General features: G+C 47.4%; 1 protein-coding gene across 1 annotated transcript in view; it reads right to left on the bottom strand.

Annotated features, from left to right (window-relative positions):
• Positions 1-21,634, bottom strand: part of LOC134609424 (uncharacterized) — a 95,172-nt gene extending 73,538 nt beyond the window's left edge. The window contains exon 1 of the mRNA XM_063453101.1: positions 21,426-21,634. The gene's annotated coding sequence lies outside the window, so the exon portion shown is untranslated. The remainder of the gene's footprint in view (positions 1-21,425) is intronic.
• Between the last annotated feature and the right edge of the window lie 2,749 nt (positions 21,635-24,383).

The raw sequence follows: 24,383 nt of genomic DNA on the forward strand, positions 1-24,383 counted from the left end.
CAATAATTTACGACTGAGGGGCCTCCCAGAAAACGCGGGAGAGGGCCCTGTGGCGGCCATAGTCTCTGCAATCCTGAAACCCTTACTGCCTGACATCCCTGAACACCAATGGCATATTGAAAGAGCCCACAGAGCTCTGCGAGCTAGGAGGCCGGACGCCAACTACCCTAGGGACATTATTATAAGGTTCCTGCATTACCAAACAAAAGAAGCCATCCTTAAGAAGAGCAGGGAGGCCCGAATCACCTTCCAAGGGGCTGATTTATCTGTATTTCAGGACTTAGCGCCCACTACCCTACAGAGGAGAAGAGACTGGAGGCCCATTACGGAGGCGCTACGAGAGGCGGGTATCCGGTACGCCTGGGGATACCCCTTCAAGCTGCTGGCGTTCAAGGAGGGGAGAACACATGTCCTTCACCCAGGATCGGATGCACGGTCCTTCTTCCAAGCAATGGAATTGCCGGCCCCTGAGGGAATCCCCAAGATGGTAGCGGAGTCTGGAGCCCTACAGCCCCTACCGAGAGAATGGTATACCGTCGGAGAGTGAGGTACAGGGGCACAATACATGTCAAAGGAATGTGACTGTCCATGAACAGTTCAACGGGGGTTTGGATGGGGGGATTAAGCCGGCTGACTTGGGAGGGGTACGGGGAGCGGGACAATACATTCCAGCAAGGGGTGTGGGAGAACACTTCCAGACAACCGGGGCCAGACTCTGAGCACTGGACGTCCCGTATAATAATAATAATAACACTGTTTGGGCGGGGGATGGGGAAGGGGGGGTCTGAGATTTGCCGAGATTGGGTGTTGGGGAACTAGTCTTTGATCATGACCCAGAATTCTGAGTTGTATTATATCCCGTATACCTTGTGTTTATATGTTGATCCAGTCCATAGCCAGGATACCAAACCCCAGGCCCGGTCTCCCTCTTAGACTATATGATCTCACCAAAAAAAAAAAAAAAAAAAAAAGGGGGGTACACTACGAGGTAGACTTGAGTACCTTCGACCCAGTTAACCACAGAACCCCCATTATTACATATTGCATATTATAAGTGAGAGGCCGCGACCTGCGACTACCTCCCTAGGAGGCCCGGACGGGACCCGGCCCAGGTGTATGGGAGGGGGTGGCCGGGAAGAACGGGCATAGGGGTGACAATGTAAGCACAGTATTTTTGATATATGTATGTACTCGCTGGCTAGGATTTGCATGCTTGAAAGCCACATGGCATACGGACCTACACTAGGTGCCCCAGTAGGGGCCAAACGCCCCACCCAAGAGTATAAGGAGGGTTGGCCTACTGGCCAGCGTAGACGACCCTGGGGGAGGGTTAAGGGTATCTCCCATCTTTTATTGCCTAAATTGGTTTCTCAATGTTCAAATGATTGTGCTGCAAGTACAGCGCTTCCCGACTGGGTGACCCCAAATGCTTTTGGGAAGGCGCCCCACTTCCCGCGACAGCCTCCCCCCCCCTGAGTCTTTGATCACGTGCAGGGAGTCCGCCCTCCCCCTCCGCTCCACATTGTGCCCGTGCGCCCCACGAAAAGGGCATCCCCCAGATGAGCTTGGAACAACTATAGGGGTACTGCAGTGAACGGACCTGGGGATTAGCCCTATGGCCCGGAGGAGAGGGAGGGGGTGCTCGGATAGTGTTGGGATGGGGGTAGTACTGTGTATACCATACTTACGTTGAAGTGCATGTACACGATATTTTTGACCCGCTTGCACGTGAACCCAATGGTATGGCCTCCTAATACGCGCGGCATAGCCCCGCAGCAGACATTTACCCCACCCGGAGGTGTTAGCAGAGATGACCCACTAAGCCCCATACCCAACTAAATAACTAGTTAAGATACAAATGCATACATCGATAGTACAGCATTCCCCCACTGGATAAACGTAATTGTCACCACTAGATCACTGTTCCGCTCCCCACGCGTGCGGATCCCCCCCCCCCCCGAGATGCGGCTCCTTGCCTTTCAGCCCTACGGAACCACATATCCTGGTCCCTCCCTGGGACGCAGTCACATGTAAAAGAGTTACAATCATCGAACTGACATATAGCATTGGAAGCGGTGCGGTCCCGCCACGGCTTTGTAACCCGAAGTCCGTATGGTACCCGGCTGGGTACTATCTGTGGACGCGAGGACGACACCCCACATAGAGCTGGCGATTAGTAAGTCCAGTTTTTTTTTATTTTTATTTTTCTTCTTTTCTCTCCTTTTTTCTTCTCTTCTCTATTTACCCTTGTCTCTCTTTCCCCCCTCTACGTACCCTCATGCCTGCCCCCCCCCTCCGGTATGCGATAGTCTCAGAGGCGGAGGCTCTCCTTATAACACCTATGATCGATATCTCCTATAGCGTTAGGGACGATCGGATAGGGAACCCACTAACAGGCTCCGAGCGGCAAACACCGCAACAGCTATGGCTCTAAAACTACTTTCCATAAATGTTAAAGGCTTGAACGCCCCTAGAAAGAGACGCCTTATGCTTAGAGAGATCAAACGGCACAATCCTGACGTAGCTCTCATTCAAGAGACACATATTTCGCAAAACACGACGCTTCGCATTAGAGACAATACTTACCCCATATCCTACGAGGCTAGATCACACCGCAAACACAACGGGGTGGCTATCTTAATACACAACAGGTGCCCGATCCAAATACGTTCCACAGACATAGACACGGACGGCAGGTTCATCATACTGTCGGGGACACTGTACTCCCATTCAATACACTTAATCAATGTGTATGCCCCTAACATACCGGACGCAAAATTCTGGGAGACATTGACAGATAAAATTAAGGCCCTACCGTACGGCATGTTAATCATGGGGGGCGACTTTAATGCCGCACCGTGCCCAGCAACTGACAGAAGCACCAAGACAGGCACCCAGAGGTCACAGGGCAGGGGGGGTCAGGACAGAATGCTGCATGGCTTTCTCCAAAACACCAACCTGATTGACGTGTGGCGGGCCCAGCATCCCGGAGAACTCGACTACACCTTTTATTCCGCACCACACGGTACCTACTCGAGGATAGATTATTTCCTCGTTAACGATACAAGCATGGCAAAGGTAAAAGAGACCACAATAGGTTCTATTACTTGGTCAGACCATGCCGAAGTCACCCTGACGCTGGACCACCTGTGCGCAGCAGCACCTTGGAACTGGAGGATGAGCCCACATCTGTTACGCGACGAGGACTCCAAAGCTGAAATATGCGCCGACATACACAACTACTTTCACGAAAACGAAACGGAGGATGTTGCCTCCACCACGGTGTGGGCGGCCCATAAAGCTGTGATCAGGGGCACGTGCATTAAACTTGCAACGAGGAAGAAAGCTCACAAGGCCAAAGAGGTGCACAGACTACTGGGGGAACTGAGGAAAGCAGAGCAGAGACATAAAACCGTTCCAACCCCCCAACTCACAGAACAAGTGCAAAAGATCAGGCGATCCTTGACCACTGTACTAATGGACGACACCATAAAGGCCCTTAATTGGACCAAGAGAACATATTACGAACACTCGAACAAAATGGACACCTTATTAGCCAGGACCCTGAGACCAAGGCAAAACCGGGCCCCAATCACTGCGATTAAACACAGAGACGGAACGGTAAAAAATACCCCAGCAGAGGTGGCACAGGTATTCACCGACTATTATAAGAAGCTGTACAACCACACGCCACGGTCTCAAACGTCTCAGGCTGAAGCTGATAGGCAAATGCACAACTTTGTGCAGGACCTTGACCTACCAAAACTCTCGACGGCATCAGCACAGCTCCTCGGAGAAGCTATAACAAGGGAGGAAGTAGAAAGGGCTATAGCAGGCCTGAAAGGTAACAAGGCACCGGGACCAGATGGCTTCGATGGGACGTACTACAAGTAATTTAAAGAGGAATTGTCCCCACATCTAGCGCGAGTGTTCAACGACCTCATGGAGGGCGGCAACACGGAAAGCAGTATGTCACTTGCTAACATAATTCTCCTCCAGAAACCGGGCAAGGATCCACTACTCCCAGATAACTATAGGCCCATTTCGCTGATTAATCAAGATATTAAAATTCTGGCGAAGATACTAGCGGACCGGATGAACCCAGTGTTGAAAACTCTGATCCACCCTGACCAGGTGGGGTTCGTGCCAGACAGACAGCTGTTTGAAAACACCCGGAGAAACATAAATTTAATATGGCGACAGAGGGCCTCTACCACCCCCACGCTACTGGTCTCGCTGGACGCGGAGAAGGCCTTTGATAGGGTCGAGTGGCCGTACCTCTTCGACCTGCTGAACCACCTGAACTTTCCCGAACGATATGTGACATCAATCAGGGCCATGTACAATCAGGCCTCTGCGCAGATTAGGATGACGGGAGCTGGACCTCAACCCTTTTTTCTGAAGAACGGAACCAGACAAGGCTGCCCCCTCTCCCCCCTCCTATTTGTGCTGTCGCTCGAGCCGCTCATGCAAGCCATGCGACGACACCCCCTGATTACAGGGATCAACGTAGGGGGCCAAGAGTTTCTCGCCTCCGCCTACGCAGATGATGTTTTGCTGACCCTCACGAACCCCATAGCGTCCATGGCGGCACTCAGAGGCCTACTGACACAGTTCGGGGCCTTCTCCGGCTACAAGGCGAACCTGGATAAATCAAGTGCCCTCCCGCTCGGCATGACACCAGAGGACATAAAGACCATACGGGAAACTCACAACATTCCGATAGTACGTGACCATCTTAAGTACCTGGGAGTACGCCTACCTACAGACCCAAAAGATATACATCACCTGAACTATACCCATTTGATCAAGACACTCATACATGACATGGACAATTGGCAAGACAAACCCATTTCCTGGATAGGGCGCATCCACACAGTAAAAATGAACATCCTACCGAGAATACTGTTTCTCTTCCAGGCGTTACCTGTCAGACTACTCAAATCAGACCTGGCACACCTCCAGAAGGCAATAGGCGATTTCATCTGGCACAACCGCAGACACAGGATATCCAAAAATGTACTATATAGACAGAAACAGAGAGGAGGGCTGGGCCTGCCACACCTTTACTCCTACTACCTGGCGGCGCAATTGGCACAGATCGCTATGTGGCATTCTCCCCTAGGGGCCAGACGGTGGGTTGACCTGGAGTCGCTTATGAAAGGGCCGACCTCCCGCAGTATCACATGTGGGTGCGCAAAGAAGCCAGGCCTATCCTGAGGACGACCTGCCCAGCAATACTGAATTCCCTAACCATATGGGACTCGTATGCCCATAAATATAACTTGACATCTAGGCACTCACCCATGACCCCCGTACTGAGGAACAGGGACTTCCCCCCAGGCATAGCGGCTAGGGATTTCGCTAACATAGAGACGGCAGGTATACAGAGAATTTGCCATATGTATGAACATAAGAAACTAGTCCCCTTTGACACACTTCAACAGCGAACACACCTCACCCCAGCAGACTTCTTCCGATATTTACAGATCAGAGACTACGTCCAACGGACTGACATTCGACAGGCGGCGACCACCCCTCTAACATTCTATGAAAGAATGTGTCTGAATGAGCATACACGAAAAGGCTTAATTACCACCATGTATGCACACATATGCTCGGAATCAAAAGAGTGGGGACCACTGACATATACGGAGGCATGGGAAAGAGACCTGGGAGAGGTACTAGAGGGGGAGGAATGGAGGGACATATGGGAAGCCAACCATAAAGTATCTATAAGTGTCACACTGCAGGAGCAATCCTACAAAACAATGTTCAGGTGGTACACCACCCCAGTCACACTACATCGCATGGGACAGACACCCACTGACGACTGTTGGAGGGATTGCGGACACAAGGGTACATACCTCCACATGTGGTGGGATTGCCCCAAAGCTCAGACGTTCTGGACTAAAATCCATCATTTAGTCAATGGTATATTCCATAAGGCACCAGACCTCAATCCTTGGACATACCTCCTGAACAGACCAGTAGACAATTGGACAAGAGTTGAACAAACATTACTGCATAAAATTACACTGGCAGCCAGGAGATCGATGGCACAAACATGGCTCCAAACAGACTTACCAACCACCCAGAGAGTAATAGGCAACATAAAAGAGGTACACCTAATGGATAGTCTGACGGCCAGATTGAAAGGCACCACACCGAAATTTGACAGGGTATGGGAACCATGGCACGGCTATGTACTCCCGGTCACCGCCTAAAACACCACATAACGATAAAACGTACGATCATGGCCAAGTAGCTCTGAGACGTTGCATACCACCTTCCCCATCTACCCTGTGCCCCCTTCCCTCCCTTTCCTTCTTGCTCCCCCCTTTCTTTTCTTCTCTTTCCCTTTTTTCTTCTCTCTTCACTCTTAATCTCATTTAGTTTTTTATACTTCCAAAACATAGCAACGATGTATTACCACGCAACATGACCCTAATCGCACTTTAAACATAAATCGCACTACAAGATAGGCGCAAGGCAAGGTGCACTAGGGTAAACCCCCTCTACTAAGGGATGAGGCAACCCTATTTGGTTACAATGCACGAAGTTATGTATAATATGTTGTGTTACACGGTTGTTTCTTTCTTCAAACGGTATCATCACCACGATAGCTTGCGGATTTATAAAAAAGAAAAAAACCCCTGGTGGACTGAGACAGTGATGACATCAAGCCGCAAGAGACATTTTCTTATTTGAAGTTTATGTACAGTAATTCATGGCTGTTATTTCTACAAGTCTATATATATTTTATGGCTTCTGCGTAAGCCTGTGCACTGTTTTCATTTCTCTTTGTCCGACAGGATGCAAAAATAAAGTATTTAAAAAAAAAAAAAAAAAAAAAATGTCTTTAGTTTGCAAAAACAGCACCTCAGAGAGGATATCATTGCATTATACAAATATATTTGGGGACAGTACAAACCAATGTCTGGAAATCTATTCATAAACAGGACTATATATAGGACACAAGGTCACACATTTAGCCTGGAAGAAATGAGATTTAAACCAAGGCTTTTTTTTTTACAGTAAGAACAATAAGGATGTGGAATTCTCTGCCTGAAGAAGTGGTTTTATCAGAGTCCATACAGATGTTTAAACAGCAATTGGATAAATACTTCCAAAAACATAATATACACGGTTATAATTTAAACATTAGTGGGGTATTAGCTTCTTGATCCAAGGAGATATCGGACTGCCATTTTAGGGTGAAGGCCTTTTTTCCTATTTTGTTGCAAAATTGGTAGCACATCAGACTGGGTTTTTTTGCCTTCTTTTGGATCAACAGCGAAAACATATGTGAGAAAGGTTGAACTTGATGGACGCAAGTCACTTTTCAGCGCTATCTTAACTATATATATATATATATATATATATACACACACACACACACACACATACAGGGAGTGCAGAATTATTAGGCAAGTTGTATTTTTGAGGATTAATTTTATTATTGAACAACAACCATGTTCTCAATGAACCCAAAAAAACTCATTAATATCAAAGCTGAATATTTTTGGAAGTAGTTTTTAGTTTGTTTTTAGTTATAGCTATTTTAGGGGGATATCTGTGTGTGCAGGTGACTATTACTGTGCATAATTATTAGGCAACTTAACATAAAACAAATATATACCCATTTCAATTATTTATTTTTACCAGTGAAACCAATATAACATCTCAACATTCACAAATATACATTTCTGACATTCAAAAACAAAACAAAAACAAATCAGTGACCAATATAGCCACCTTTCTTTGCAAGGACACTCAAAAGCCTGCCATCCATGGATTCTGTCAGTGTTTTGATCTGTTCACCATCAACATTGCGTGCAGAAGCAACCACAGCCTCCCAGACACTGTTCAGAGAGGTGTACTGTTTTCCCTCCTTGTAAATCTCACATTTGATGATGGACCACAGGTTCTCAATGGGGTTCAGATCAGGTGAACAAGGAGGCCATGTCATTAGATTTTCTTCTTTTATACCCTTTCTTGCCAGCCACGCTGTGGAGTACTTGGACGCGTGTGATGGAGCATTGTCCTGCATGAAAATCATGTTTTTCTTGAAGGATGCAGACTTCTTCCTGTACCACTGCTTGAAGAAGGTGTCTTCCAGAAACTGGCAGTAGGACTGGGAGTTGAGCTTGACTCCATCCTCAACCCGAAAAGGCCCCACAAGCTCATCTTTATGATACCAGCCCAAACCAGTACTCCACCTCCACCTTGCTGGCGTCTGAGTCGGACTGGAGCTCTCTGCCCTTTACCAATCCAGCCACGGGCCCATCCATCTGGCCCATCAAGACTCTCTCATTTCATCAGTCCATAAAACCTTAGAAAAATCAGTCTTGAGATATTTCTTGGCCCAGTCTTGACGTTTCAGCTTGTGTGTCTTGTTCAGTGGTGGTCGTCTTTCAGCCTCTCTTACCTTGGCCATGTCTCTGAGTATTGCACACCTTGTGCTTTTGGGCACTCCAGTGATGAAATATGGCCAAACTGGTGGCAAGTGGCATCTTGGCAGCTGCACGCTTGACTTTTCTCAGTTTATGGGCAGTTATTTTGCGCCTTGGTGCTTCCACACGCTTCTTGCGACCCTGTTGACTATTTTGAATGAAACGCTTGATTGTTCGATGATCACGCTTCAGAAGCTTTGCAATTTTAAGAGTGCTGCATCCCTCTGCAAGATATCTCACTATTTTTGACTTTTCTGAGCCTGTCAAGTCCTTCTTTTGACCCATTTTGCCAAAGGAAAGGAAGTTGCCTAATAATTATGCACACCTGATATAGGGTGTTGATGTCATTAGACCACACCCCTTCTCATTACAGAGATGCACATCACCTAATATGCTTAATTGGTAGTAGGCTTTCGAGCCTATACAGCTTGGAGTAAGACAACATGCATAAAGAGGATGATGTGGTCAAAATACTCATTTGCCTAATAATTCTGCACTCCCTGTATATATCTCAGTAAGTGTGTTTTAAATCAGTGTGTGTATGTGTATATTTAGGTAACCTGAACCCCAGCAATTAAATGGGAGAGGTGTTATTACTCACCTTTTTTCCCCCACGGCGTGCTGGTGATGCCGCGGCTGGCCCCACCTCCATCATCAATCTTGACAATCTCAGCCAGTCTGATGCTTCCTTATAGGAAAGCACTGGAAGACTATTGCACATGTGCGGAAAAAAGCCACGCTGCGCCAATCAACTTCACCTCATAGAGATGCACCTCTATTGGGAATGTTTAGCACCTCAATGTGTAGCACTGATCTAGGAAGCACCTCTAGAGGCAGCCAGAGTGACTGCCACTAGAGGTGTTACCAGGCAGCAATATAAACAATTTCTTTTGTCTGAAAAGTCTGTGTTTACATTGAAAAACGTGCAGGGACCGGATATAGACTTTAGAACAACTACATTAAAATGTCTCTTCGATTCCATGTTTTTTCTTGCCCAATGTACCTTCCCCAACAGTTTATATCCCCCCTTTGAATTTGACTTTGTCTGTTCAACCATATTTTTACCTCTTTCATATTAAGTGCACCCACATATATATTGCTTTGTTCATGAGATACAGGACTTTCATTCCACATCAAATATTTATATATCAAATAATTTAGTATGAAAAAAAAAAAAATGTTCGGGATGTCCTAAAAGGAACCATAGCAGACCGACCGTATACCCTGGTCAATGTGTACTGCCCCAACCGCGGCCAACACGCTTTCCTGGCCCGAACGCTCTCATCTGGAGAAGTTCAGGGAGGGACTCCTGATACTGTCAGGGGACCTGAACATGCCCCTAGACCCACGAGCAGATCCGTCGCGAGGTACTAGCACCATACCGGACCATTGTATACACAAGACCAAACAAACATTGAACAGACTCGGCCTAGTTGACTGCAGGCGGGCGGCGCACCCAGATGAGAGAGACTACACCTGCTATTCCACCCCACATAACCAATATAGTAGGATAGACTACGTCTTTGTTGCACAGGAATACCTCCCCTTGCTCATGTCCGCAGACATAGGGATTCTCGGTGACTCCGACCATGCACCCGTGTCGGCTCAGATCAAGTCACCCCTCTTTAAGCCGAAGTTACGTCAATGGAGACTAAATGAAACCGTTCTGTCGGATGCTGAATGCACGGGACTGACCGCCCAAGTGCTCTCCCAATACTTTGAAACCAATGCCTCCCCCGAGGTGTCTCCGCTGGCTATATGGGAAGCACATAAATGCGTTGTCCGAGGGCATTACATCAGCTACTGCACGCAGCGCAAACGAGAACACGCCAGACACATCCTGGAACTGACCAAACAGCCGACCTGGAAACCACGCACAAACAGGAACTCACAGTAGACACATACCTACAGCTGACGGGCGCGAGGAGGCAACTCAGAGACATACTCTCCCAGAGACTACTCAATGTGTTCCGCAGATCCAAACGCTACTTCTACGAGTATACCGACAAATGTGGTAGGTTACTAGCCCGGACCCTGCAAAAGAGACGGAGGCAAAACCATATCCACAAAATTAACACTCAAGGACAAAGAGACGAGACTAGCTGCGGAGATCATGCAGGCTTTCAGGGATTACTACACCGGCCTATACAACCTGGCCGAAACACCCAGTGCGCGCACCCCGACACAACACAGGCGCGAACTAACAGACTATCTTTCCAAGCATGTCACCTGGAAACTCACCCCCGAGAAGGCTGCAGACATGGAACAACCTCTATCCCAAGAGGAACTATCGTCAGCGCTAAAGCTGTCAAATTCCAACAAGGCACCAGGACCGGATGGCCTCCCTGCGAGCTACCTGCGCACCTTTAGAGACACCCTGCTACCGCACCTTCTGACTGGCCTGAACTTGCTTTTAGACAGCAGGCAGCTTCACGTAGACTCACTACGGGCCGTGGTGACGGTCCTGCCGAAGGAGGGGAAGGACCCATCTCCCTCCTAAATGCAGACCTGAAGCTCTTTGCGAAAGTCATGGCCCTCCACCTCGCCAGGGTGCTGCCTGAATTGATCCACCCGGACCAGGTGGGTTTCGTCCCAGACAGAGAGGCTCGAGACAACACCATTCGGGCCCTCAACATCATCCACTCGGCCAGTAAGCAAGGTGAGGGATTGGTCATCCTCTCAACGGACGCGGAAAAGGCTTTCGACCGGGTGGACTGGACCTACCTCGCGGCCACACTGCAGCACATGGGATTCGGCCCCAACGTCCGGACTTGGATAGCCGCTCTCTACACGTCCCCGACGGCGCAGATCCGAACAAACAGCACCCTCTCCGACCCGTTCCCTATACGGAATGGAACGCGGCAGGGGTGCCCCTTATCCCCCCTCCTATTTGCCCTCTTCCTGGAACCGTTCCTGGGGGAGGTCCGGTTGGATGGGGGAAATAGTGGGCACACCATAGGAAACACGGAGCACAGGGTTGCGGCATATGCCGATGACATGCTCTTCTTCCTGGAAAGACCGCTGATATCCATCCCGAACTTATTGGGTCTCTTCCATACATTCGGGAAAATCTCAAACCTGAAACTCAACACAAAAAAGTCTGAGGCCATCAACATCTCTATCCCTTCTGAACCTAGTTCACACTTGCGCTCCCAATTCAGATTCAGATGGTGTGGCTCGAAACTAAAATACCTCGGCATCTGGTTGACCAAAGAACTCTCGCATCTCTACCAGAATTTTGCCCCCATCCTGACCTCGCTTCAAGCCGATATGCAAAAATGGACGGACCTATATATTTCCTGGTTTGGACGTATAAACGCGATTAAGATTAATGTTCTCCCACGCCTGTTGTACCTATTCCAGACGCTCCCCATCTCCATACCACGAGCATTCTTTCACTCTGGATCCACGGCAATTCGAAGGTTTGTGTGGAAGAGAAGGGCACCAAGGGTCATCAAACAACTACTGGAGCAACCCAAACATCAAGGGGGAGCTGGGCTCCCTTCGATCCTAGGCTACTACCGAGCAACCCATTTGTGGAGGGCTGCCGACTGGCATGCCCGCCCAACGGAAAAACTGTGGGTGCAAGCTGAGATCATACAGGCAGGTGGAAAAATACCCTTGCTACTGTGGAGGACAGGAACACCAATCACTGCCCTCCGCACGGGCAACCCCCTCATAGACGCGACACTGAAGGTATGGTGCGCCCTCCGCTACCCGCAACAGCTGACCACCCACACCAGCCCGCTCACACCCCTCACCTGTAACCCGGACATCGGAGGTGGATTGACACCAGCAGACCTAAAAAATGTTGCACAAACGGACTGGACATACATGCGACAATGGTGCAACAGTGGCACCCTCAAAAACCTGACGGACCTGCTCCCTGACACCACTCCAACCGCACTCGACAGACTCAGATACCTGCAGGTCAAGTCCTACTAAACCACCTCACTGACCAAACAATTCCACCGAGACCTCACACATTTCGAGAAACTCTGCTCGAACAGGCAACACTTGGAACGGGGAATCTCCACACTGTACGCGATTCATTGCAAGATGGGAAAGAGAAACCGGGGAAATCCTGACTGCCCAGGAATGGGACAAAATATTCCTGCTCACACACAAAAGCTCTATTAGCTCAAAGTACAAGGAGATGAGCTACAAATTGCTGACGACCTGGTACAGAACACCAGACGTGCTACATCGCATGTCCCCGAACAACGACGAGACTTGCTGGAGGTGCAGGCGAGAAAGAGGCACTATGCTCCACATCTGGTGGGCGTGTCCAGGAATCACCCCCTTCTGGGAGATGGTGCATTCCAAAATCAGAGAAATATCTGACCCGGACCTCCCGCTCCAGCCCCTTCCTATGCTGCTACATCACACGACCATGACGCTCAAAACATAAGAAATCCCTGACGAGACACCTGCTGACAGCTGCGATGTCCCTGATACCCACTTTATGGAAGAAGGCGACGGCCCCTACGTTCCAACAATGGGTGGATAGAGTGGGAGAAATCCACGCCATGGAGACTGACCGCAGACCTCCAGGGCCGGTCAGAAAAATGCAACCAGACATGGACTCCCTGGCTCATGTACACCACGGTGGCTAGAACAATCACCTAAGTCCCATACCCAGGCCTTCGCGCCCACCCCCATTGCTCTCCCTTCCGCCTTGACCACCCTTGCCCAGTCTTCTTCTCCCTCTTTCTCTCTCGCTCTCCGCCCACTACTCTTTTCTTTCCCCTCCCCTCTGACTCGAACCAGACCGGACAGACCCACACCCAGCCACCGACCGTACCATACGATCTACGCATAGACACACATAGACGCCACAGCTAGGACTGACCCGGTGACGACCAGCAGAAGGGACCCCTCGCAGATGGGGTGACATACTGCCCACACCCGGGATGCCCTAGACACTGAGGTCCACAACCTCTCACGTCGCAGCCCGGGCCATGGTTCGCATAACCAATGCAGAGACCCACACCCGACCCATCGACCCCTAATCACTGACAGAGCCACAAAAGCAAGAGAGGGATACACTACAAAAGATACTTGACACCAGCGATGTGCGGATTGTTGCACAATATATCTAGGATTGTATTTGCCCTCCCCAACCTGAACTCCCACGAGATGCCAAACCACTATTGTAAAACGTGACCAGGGCTTATGAAAGTATGCTGTAGACAATGCATATCCTTAACATAGAACTGACTGCCCTCCCTTTCTTCCCTTCGGTACCCTTGTTTAAAAAACTACTGAAAATAAAGATTGTCAAAACAAAAAAAGAAAATAATTACTCAATGCCTTCCTATGGACGTCCAGCGGGATTTCAATGCGCTTTTCGCTTTGAGGATCGCAGAAGCGGCCTCTAGTGGCTATCAGGGAGACAGCCACTAGAGGCTGGATTAACCCTCCCTGTAAACATAGCAGTTTCTCTGAAATGTCAGTTTTCAGCAGCAGGGTTAAAACTAGGTGGACTTGGTACCTAGACCAAAAACATAGCAATTTGCTATGTTTACATTGAGCGTTAATCCAACCTCTAGTGGCTGTCTCCCTTACAGCCACTTCCGCGATCCTCAATGCGAAAAGTGCATTTAACTCACGCTGGACGTCCATAGGAAAGCACTGAGTAATGCTTTCCTATGGGCAGTTTGAATGCACGCATGGCTCTGGTCGCACATGCGCATTTAAACAGCCCATAGGAAAGCATTACTCAATGCTTTCCTATAGACATTCTGCGTGTTCAATGCGATTTTCGCATTGAGCGTTGCGGAAGCGCCTCTAGCGGCTGTCAGGAAGACAGCCACTAAAGGCTTGATTAACCCTTCAATGTAAACACAGCAGTTTCTCTGAACTGCTATGTTTACAGCTGCAGGTTAAAACCTGGGGGACCTGGCACCCAGACCACTTCATTGAGTCTGGATGACTATAGTGGTCCTTTAATGAGATGAAGCAGTGCCTACAGTGTCCCTTTAACAGCCCACACGGGCTGTGGCAAGGGGGTTGACAGGGATCGGTCCACTCGCTAATATTTGAAGTCGACCACCTGATGCCCAGTGTCTGGGGCAGGCCAGTAGCTAGTTTCAAACATTTAATAAATAAAACCCCAACTGGCAGGTGTAGGCATAAGAGGTCTTTAAAAGGGACACTATAGTCACCTAAACAACTTTAGCTTAATGAAGCAGTTTTGGTGTATAGAACATGCCCCTGCAGCCTCACTGCTCAATCCTCTGCCATTTAGGAGTTAAATCCCTTTGTTTATGAACCCTAGTCACACCTCCCTGCATGTGACTTGCACAGCCTTCCATAAACACTTCCTGTATAGAGAGTCCTATTTAGGCTTTCTTTATTGCAAGTTCTGTTTAATTAAGATTTTCGTATCCCCTGCTATGTTAATAGATTGCAAGACCCTGCAAGAGCCTCCTGTATGTGATTAAAGTTCAATTTAGAGATTGAGATACAATTATTTAAGGTAAATTACATCTGTTTGAAAGTGAAACCAGTTTTTTTTTCATGCAGGTTCTGTCAATCATAGCCAGGGGAGGTGTGGCTAGGGCTGCATAAACAGAAACAAAGTGATTTAACTCCTAAATGACAGTGAAGTAAGCAGTGAAATTGCAGGGGAATGATCTATACACTAAAACTGCTTTATTTAGCTAAAGTAATTTAGGAGACTATAGTGTTCCTTTAAACTCCATTTTACTAATATGGCCGTCACATTGACACTAGAGATGTCCCGAACAGTTCGCGGGCGAATAGGTCCTGGCGAACATAGCTTGTTCGCGTTCGCCACGGTGGGCAAACATATGCGATGTTCGGTCCGCCCCCTATTCGTCATCATTGAGTAAACTTTGACCCTGTACCTCACAGTCAGCAGACACATTCCAGGCAATCAGCAGCAGACCCTCCCTCCCAGACCCTCCCACCTCCTGGACAGCATCCATTTTAGATTCATTCGGAAGCTGCATACATTTTTTTTAATTCTTTATTTTTGTAGTGCATGGAGGTATAACAAATGAGCATTTGGTACCCCAACAGCATTCCTCATGCTTTTCAAGTAACAATAGGGTATATGTTAATACGTGCACATTTTATATGTTAAATTATGATGAGGTTTGTCAGTCAGATTCAACAACTTGGTAGTGTTTAGACAATTTGAGAACATCTTTGAATGTAAACAGGCTTAAGCTTACGTCATAGTGAATACGTTATATTAAGCAGTGCGTGAGTATATAAATCTACATACTGAGAACCAGGGTGAGGCGATCTATGTCTGAGGTGGTTAACTATGATTGGCCCTGGCATGTTTGTTAGTCTGGCCTTCAAGGTTGTCTGGCATGAATAAAATTAGCATGTTTCAACTATATTAGTAGTTAGACTAGTTTGCACTAAAACATGGAAGACATCCTAGTATGAATCGTGATCAACCGCTCTCAGAGACTATGCATTGCGACATGTATATGATGTGGAAAGGTTAACTGTTATGACTGTCTATAGACAAAGTGGTTTTAGCTGCACCTTAAAGGACCACTCTAGGCACCCAGACCACTTCAGCTTAATGAAGTGGTCTGGGTGCCAGGTCCTTCTAGGGTTAACTAATTTTTTTATAAACATAGCAGAGAAACTGCTATGTTTATCAATTAGTTAAGCCTTCCCCTATTTCCTCTAGTGGCTGTCTCACTGACAGCCGCTAGAGGCGCTTGCGTGATTCTCACTGTGAAAATCACAGTGAGAGCACGCAAGCGTCCATAGGAAAGCATTATGAATGCTTTCCTATGTGACCGGCTGAATGCGCGCGCAGCTCTTGCCGCGCGTGCGCATTCAGCCGACGGGGAGGAACGGAGGCGGAGAGGAGGAGGAGAGCTCCCCGCCCAGCGCTGGAAAAAGGTAAGTTTTTACCCCTTTCCCCTTTCCAGAGCCGGGCAGGAGGGGGTCCCTGAGGGTGGGGGCACCCTCAGGGCACTCTAGTGCCAGGAAAACGAGTATGTTTTCCTGGCACTAGAGTGGTCCTTTAAGGATCACCAGTCCGTGGGTGCTGTATCTCTGCGACTGCTATTCAGGAGCCATAGATTGCAGGGTATTGTTGCCAATGCTATTCAGGAGCCATAGATTGCCGGGTATTGTTGCCAATGCTATTCAGGAGCCATAGATTGCCGGGTATTGTTGCCAATGCTATTCAGGAGCCATAGATTGCAGGGTATTGTTGCCAATGCTATTCAGGAGCCATAGATTGCAGGGTATTGTTGCCAATGCTATTCAGGAGCCATAGATTGCAGGGTATTGTTGCCAATGCTATTCAGGAGCCATAGATTGCAGGGTATTGTTGCCAATGCTATTCAGGAGCCATAGATTGCCGGGTATTGTTGCCAATGCTATTCAGGAGCCATAGATTGCCGGGTATTGTTGCCAATGCTATTCAGGAGCCATAGATTGCCGGGTATTGTTGCCAATGCTATTCAGGAGCCATAGATTGCAGGGTATTGTTGCCAATGCTATTCAGGAGCCATAGATTGCAGGGTATTGTTGCCAATGCTATTCAGGAGCCATAGATTGCAGGGTATTGTTGCCAATGCTATTCAGGAGCCATAGATTGCCGGGTATTGTTGCCAATGCTATTCAGGAGCCATAGATTGCCGGGTATTGTTGCCAATGCTATTCAGGAGCCATAGATTGCCGGGTATTGTTGCCAATGCTACTCGGTGGGTGAGTCCTGTAGCCTCCTGGTGGGCTAGAGTCCATAAAGCCCGGTGCTGGCCCTCCAAAGTCATGGTACTGCCCAGTCATCCTATGCCCGTTCGGGCCTGGGTCTGAGGCTGGCGCAGGGAGCAGCACTGCAGTGCTTGGTAAGAATGCCGGTCCGGTCTCGTACCTGCAGAAGGGGCTGTAGCATCCTGTTAGGGGTTTGTAGTCCGACAGGGCTCTGGGTCGGCCCCAGTGTTTTCGGCTGCTGGGCCCGGTCAGTCCGTCTCGCGCACCCAGTCCGGTGCCTCTCGTCTCTCCGCGTGTGCCTCAGAGGCCTTTTTATCATGGGCTTGGGAGCTCGTCTCCTCTGGTGGTGAGTGGTTCGCTTGCGGCACATCAGGGTGGGCCCTCTGCCACCCTTACGACTGGGTGAGCTGTCTGTTTGTACAGCAGGAGCTTGGGGATGAAGTGTGCTCATGGTTTGTCGCCCTCCCGTTCCCTGCTCCTTTACCTCCTGGGTTGTTGGGGGTGGCGGTTGTTCCAATCGCTTGTATAGTTTGACCCAGAAGTCATTGAATATCTTGTCAAGACATTTGAGCGCATCTTCCACGTAGTTGCCGTCAAGAGGCTGAGGAGTTGGCCTAACCGACCAGGACGCGGCCGCCATTTTATTTGTCTCGGTGCCATTCCCATCAGCTGCCCGGGGGATGGCAGGATGCGGTATAGTCGTGTGCTCTTGGTCGGTGGGGACCGGGATGACCCCCGCCGGTCCATTGGGGGGGGGGGGGTGGGGGTTCCACACTGGCATGTTCAGCTTGGTGTGCTGGTCGGGGAGCGGCCGTCTCCCTCACACCATTCCTGCTGGTAGGCCGCGGCTTCCAAGTTCATGGGTCCGGTGAGTAACACCACATGTTTGGTATCTATATATAGCACTCCTGGTCATCTGTCGTTTGGGCTGCAATTTGAGTCTGGTTTTGGACTTTGTCAGTGCGGATTACACAAGATTGGGCCTAGCAGTGCTGGAGCCCCAGACAAGCACTTCTGTTCAGCTCTGCAGTTAGGCCCCGCCCCCCAGAAGCTGCATTCTTAGTGAGAGGAGGGACAGTGTAGCTGCTGCTGATTTAATAGGGAAATCGATAGCTAGGCTAGTGTATTCAGTGTCCACTACAGTCCTGAAGGACTCATCTGATCTCTGCTATAAGGACAGCACCCCAAAAAGCCCTTTTTAGGGCTAGAACATCAGTCTGCTTTTTTTTTTCTGTGTAATGTAATTGCAGTTGCCTGCCTGCGTGTGTCAGGCTCACAGCATACACTGTGCCCACGTGCCCAGTGCCACCACTCATGGTGGCCACCACTCCTGGTGTCACAATAGCTTGCATTTAACAAAAACAAAACTTTTTTGACTGTAATATAATAGCAGTCAGTTTCCTTCACACGTGTGCGTTTCAGGGCCTGCCAGGACACAGTGTCACACCAGTGCAACTCATATCTGGTGTAACAGTAGTGTACATTTAAAAAAAAAAAAAATACAATTTTGACTGTAATAGATTGAATAGCAGTTAGTTGTCTGCAAGCGTGTGTCAGGCCTACAGCATCTACTCTGCCAACTTCTGCCAGTGCCACTCATATCTGTTGTCACAGTAGCTTGCACGCATAGTACCACTAATCGAAAAAAAATGACAGGCAGAGGCAGGCCACCCCGCAGGGGCCGTCGTGGTCGTGGTGCTGTGATTCCCTTTGGCCCTAGAATAATGCCCAGTGTTCAGAGGCCACGTACCCTGAACTCGAAAAGTTCTGAGGACATAGTTGACTGGCTAACACAGGACACCCAATCTTCTATAGCTTCCGCTCGGAACCTTGACGCACCATCCTCCTCCAGCTTAGCTTCGGGCACCTCTCAAGTTACCACTCTCCCGCCTGCCTCCACCACCAACACTATCACCACAGCCGCTTCACTTGATCTGTCAGAGGAGCTATTTACAAATCAGCTGGAAGAAATGAGTGATGCGCAACCATTATTGCCAGAGGATGCAGATAACAGGGATATGTCTCAGTCAGGCAGCATTACACACATGGACGTACGGTGTGATGATGATGATGTTGTACCTGCTGCTGCTTCCTTTGCTGAGTTGTCAGATACAAGTGAAGCGGCTGATGATGACGATGCGTCCGTGGATGTCACGTGGATGCCCGCTAGAAGAGAAGAAGAACGGGGGAAAGTTCAGATGGGGAGACAGAGAGTAGGAGGAGACGAGTTGGTAGCAGGGGGAGGTCGTCGCAAGGAGCTAGTGGCACAGTCAGACAGCATGCATAGGCACCCGGGGTCAGCCAGACAGCATGCCAATCAACGCATGCTGTTGCCACCACCAGAATGCCGTCATTGTGTGTCTGCCTCTGACAACAGTGATGCCATTTGCAACCTGCGCCAAAAGAAACTGAGTTGTGGGAAGTCCAACACCCACCTAGGTACAACTGCTTTGCGAAGGCACATCACAAACGCCTATGGGATCAACACGAGTACAAGCAGCACATCCTCCTCCTGGTCCAGCATCTTCAGCCACGTCAACCACTGCTGTCCTCCTTGCCCCCTCTCAACCATCCGCCCCTTCGACTCTCGCCTTGAGCAGTTCCTGCTCATCTGCCCACAGTCAGGTGTCTGTCAAGGACATGTTTGAGCGTAAGAAGCCAATGTCACAAAGTCACCCCCTTGCCCGGCATCTGGCTTGTCTGAACTCTTAGCCCGCCAGCTTTTACCATACAAGCTGGTGGAGTCTGAGGCGTTCCAAAAATTTGTGAGAGGCAACGCAGAGAGAGGAGTCTGAAGAAGAGGAGGAAGAGGAGGAAGGTGCCTTTGAGGAGGTGGAAGACCAAACACAGCAGGCGTCCCAGGGGGCTTGTTGTCACCTTTCGGGGACCCTTGGTGTTGTACGTGGCTGGGTGGAGGAAGAGACCTTCAATGACATCAGTGAGGACAAGGAACGGGACATGGCTAGCTTGGTATCCAACCTTGTGCAAATGGGGAGTTTGTGGTTGTGCAAATGGACTGTTTGCGGTGCGTTAAACGGGGAGTTTGGTCTGTCACTGTGAAGCGGGCGTAACCCTTACACTACCTGATCGATACAACATCATACCTGATGTTTTAAAGCAGGTTATTCCAAACAATTTAGGAATGTTAGGTGATTTATGCCCTTTATGGATTAAAACCAGACTCTGCATCAACTATGTAATTTTCCATGGGAGTTTTGCCATGGATCCCCCTCCAGCATGCCACAGTCCAGGTGTTAGTCCCCTTGAAACAACTTTTCCATCACTATTGTGGCCAGAAAGAGTCCCTGTGGGTTTTAAAATTTGCCTGCCTATTGAAGTCTATGGCGGTTTGCGAACATTTGCGGTAGTTCGCGTTCGCCATTCGCGAACGGAAAATGTTATGTTCGCGACATCTCTAATTGACACCCATCCCAGGATTTTATTTATAATTATTATTTGTTAAATTCATGTAGCAACTGATAATGGCGACAGAACGGCATTTCTAAAAGAGAAATAAAAAAAAGCAAAGGAGAAGCTACAGATTTGCCATATGTTCTAGTGCTAGCCCTGCAGACTTGCCAGCTTTGCAATTTACCAAGTTTGGGGCACACTGAGGGGCAAAGAAAATATATGGGGGGGGGGGGGGCCCAATTGCTTCCCCTGGTGCACTTTAGCAACGCCTCTGTCCTGCACTGGGTTCCAGGTAAGTTTATGCTTTGTTTTCTATCTTTACGAGGGGGTCATACTTAGTAAATAGGATAATTTAGACTTTTTTTTTTCTTTTTTTAAAGTTACACAAAGAAGGGTTGGAGTAATCCTTTAAATCCTAAAATCAAATAACACTTAAAACACACTACATTACAGCAAGCATAAAAAGCGGGTACATCTTTTAATCTGAAAATTATAGAGAAAAATCCCCCATTTGTATCTACGAGTATATACTGCTTTAAATACAAGCATTTGCAATCTCAGTACAAAATGGAAAGTTACATTTAAAAAAAAAAAAAAAAAAAAAAACACACTAGTTAATATGTGTTAGAACTCCTTATTGAAAAATATACATGAGCAATTACCATATCTTACATAGGGTCTATTCCAATCTTCCTGCAACCTCTTGCTTATCCAAATAGCGTTGCTACTTTACCTTATAACTACGTAAATGGTAGATAAACACAGACATTCATTTGTTTAATCTAATAATTAGCACAAGAATTACAAAAATAACAAACTGGACTAATAGATCTATTGTACCTTTCTCCTCCAGTAATAAAAATGATAATGACGATGAATGAGACTGGAAAATTAATTACCCCACCAACCAGTTGCAAAGAAGAAAAACAATTGGAGTTTCCTTGTTTGTGATCTTCCTTTTAAAGCCTTCTCTCTCGTTTTTTTCTCTGTGCTGCCTTTGATGCAAAAGCTGAGAGCTTGATTAAAGTTTCGTTTTCCATTTCCCCGTTTATCGCTTACGTAGAAGGCGGGGTCGTCGAATACACGTTAATACATTTTTTTATGCACCCTGCGTGTCCACAGTGTCTGCGTGTTATGACATTCTATACTGAAAACTCCACCAGTTTTTGAGCTGTTATCATCAGTGAACAATATAAATGTGATGTAAAATCAGCGTTTGCAAAGAAAAGCTTTAGCTAATTTGACACAATTCCTATTTTAAAAAAAATATATATAAATATTTCCTTAAATTCCATAATTAATAGTCAAGATTATACTGTTTTGAATAAATAATCTGTTATATTACATCCATACATTTAGTTGTTGACAGATGTTTAATAACAATAACATGCATATTTTAAAATATAAATCGCGAAATTATGAGAATATTGTGCACTTTTTTATTGGTTTATGAAAGCATATCACTATCTTTATGCAAAACTAATATAAAATTGATAGAGTACGAACTAAGTGTATTGATGTATTATAAAATATTATTTGTTCAAAACAGTGTAATTGACTATTAATTATGGAATGTATTATGATTACATGTTGGATGAGAATGTCTCCAACAATTATATATTGTTATCTTTAACCCAGTAACCCCTTAAGGACTGAGCCAAATGTACAAGTTGTGAACAAAACAAAATGTAAACAAAACCTGGCATTTGCGCTATACCCCTAGTTAGCCTAACACTAAATCCCCCAATTCCCCACTAACTTCCACCCTCCCCAGCTAGCTAAATTTATAATTTTAAAATATTTAAATGAATCAATAAAATACATTTAAAGGGACACTCCAGGCACCCAGACCACTTCTGCTCATTGGAGTGGTCTGGGTGCCAACTCCCACTACCCTTAACCCTGCAACTGTAAATATTGCAGTTTTTCATAAACTGCAATATTTACATTGCAGGGTTAACTCCACCTCTAGTGGCTGTCTATTAGACAGCCACTAGAGGTCACTTCCTGGGTTCTAGCACAGGTTTCCTGTGCTAGAGCGTCGCTGGACGTCCTCACGCTGTGTGAGGACCTCCAGCGTCGCTCAAAACCCCATTGGAAAGCATTGAAATGATTTTTCAATGCTTTCCTATGGGGAGAAGTAATGCGCATGCGCGGCATTTCCGCGCATGCGCATTAGGTCTCCTCGGCCGGTGAGCGAGATTAGTCTCGCCCACCGGCCGACGTAATCACTAGGAGGAGCGTCGCGGAGGCGGAGACAGCGGCGAGGGACATCGCCGCTGTCCCAGGTAAGTGACTGAAGGGGTTTTCACCCCTTCAGTAACCGGGGATTGGTGGGTGGGAGGGAGAGGGACCATCCAGTGCCAGAAAAACGGATCGTTTTTCTGGCACTGGAGTTTCCCTTTAACCCCTGAGGGTTAAAAAAAAAAAAAAGAATTAACCCTCAGGGGTTAAAAAAAAAAAATCAGATCATAGTAAAATGTAATCCCTGCCAATTGATCACTGTAGTCAGTGATCAATTGGCAGGGAAGGGGTTAATTTTTTATTAAAATGGGTAAAGGGGGGTGGGATTTTAATTAAACTTTATTTTTTTTTTTTTGACAGGGGGCAGGATCACTGATGATCCGTCTCCCTGCACTTCACAGTGAACCCGGAAGTGCAGGGAGGCGGAAGGTAAGTATACACAGCACATGTGCTTGCTCTGACATGCTGTCAGAGCGGGCACATGTGCTGGGACAGCGCGAGTCGGTGCTCCCGGTCTGCCTCTAATACAGAGGCAGATCGGAGCACCATTAACCCCGCGTTAATTTTAACGGGTGACTGACAAGGTCCGTCACTCGTCGTTAAGGCAATCCCCTTCACGTTGTGAACAAAACAAAATGTAAACGAAACCTGGCATTTGCGCTACATGTCTGTCCAACCGTAATTCACCTCTTTCATATTAAATGCACGCACCCTTATCATATATCATTATATTCAGGGGAAACAGGGCTTTCATTTAATATCAAATATTTAGCTATGAAACATAAATTAATATGAAAAAAAAAATGGGAGAAAATAAGACATTTTGTTATTTTTTTAGTTCTACATGACATTTTAACTGTCAATGTCATAATACTGTTTGCTTTTACTGCAATAAAATACACATATTTGTATTCAGCAAAGTCTCACGTGTAAAACAGTACCCCCTATGTACAGGTTTTATGGTGTTTTGGGAAGTTACAGGTTCAAATATAGCACGTTACATTTGAAATTGAAATTCGCCAGATTGGTTACGTTGCCTTTAAGACTGTATAGTAGTCCAGGAAAAAAATTTACACCAATAATGGCATACCTTTTGCAATAGTAGACAACCCAAGATATTGCAAATGGGGTATGTCCAGTTGATACCGGAGAAACTGACGGAAGCCAAGCACAGAGAGATGGACACAGGTTTCTTCAGGAAGGAAGAGATTCTTTATTGGATCACCGATCGGGACTCAGAGGGACTAATGTCACCAAAATACAGCAAGTTCTGAGCCCCGAACAATAGTGCAGGCTCCTTATATAGGCACATAACTCCTCCCATATTAAGCTCCACCCGCACATTCTCTTGACCAATCAACACAAATAAGAATTAACTTCCTGCTTGACCGCATGGCTTGTCCAGCACAATGGAGGAGGGGGAATACTACATCCTGTATTCTTGCACATGCTCCGTACACTACTGATCGTATCTTGCCTCGTGCAACCAACTGATCGATACGTCAGCATATGCACGTACACATGCCACGTGATAATCTCGGCCTACTAAATTTA

This window comes from Pelobates fuscus, chromosome 4 (genome assembly GCF_036172605.1).
Source record: "Pelobates fuscus isolate aPelFus1 chromosome 4, aPelFus1.pri, whole genome shotgun sequence".
In the NCBI taxonomy this organism is placed as follows: Eukaryota; Metazoa; Chordata; class Amphibia; order Anura; family Pelobatidae; genus Pelobates; species Pelobates fuscus.